Raw genomic sequence first — 444 nt, 5'->3', positions numbered from 1 at the left:
AATCTCGTAGATACGGTGCATCAAGAGGCACTTTTATTTATACCACTGCCTTTGCGATTTTAAAAATAGGGAATATGAAAATACAATAATATAATTCATACGTGAGAAATCTGTACAGGTACTAGACAAAGAACCAATGCAAAGTTCGCAAAAGGAAATTAATTCAATACCTGGAGAATTCGGGAAGATAATATAGGTAGGGAATGTAGGATGTAGAATCAGAGGTAATATTTATACCAAGCTTGGGAAGTTTTCATTTTAAAAGGAACTCTTTCACAAATTCAGTACAGAGTGGAAAAGTATGCTAAATGTATAGCAAAACACTCCAATGCTTTGACAAAAGGGCAAACAGACCTACTAGGGCCTACACTGAAGTTTGTTGAAGAAAAAAAGCATATCTGGAAATACTCAGGTTTTCAAGATCCATACTGAGTATATATATCT

At 34.2% G+C, this 444-nt stretch overlaps 1 protein-coding gene across 1 annotated transcript in view; it reads right to left on the bottom strand.

Annotated features, from left to right (window-relative positions):
* The window catches only part of LOC119594807 (basement membrane-specific heparan sulfate proteoglycan core protein-like), a gene marked incomplete at its 5' end in the record, with an annotated part of 219,836 nt that overhangs the window by 217,973 nt on the left and 1,419 nt on the right, over positions 1–444 (bottom strand).

This window comes from Penaeus monodon, chromosome 34 (genome assembly GCF_015228065.2).
Source record: "Penaeus monodon isolate SGIC_2016 chromosome 34, NSTDA_Pmon_1, whole genome shotgun sequence".
Classification (NCBI taxonomy): domain Eukaryota; kingdom Metazoa; phylum Arthropoda; class Malacostraca; order Decapoda; family Penaeidae; genus Penaeus; species Penaeus monodon.
Note: the sequence above shows the minus strand (reverse complement) of the source record. Positions and strands in the feature narration are given on the sequence as shown.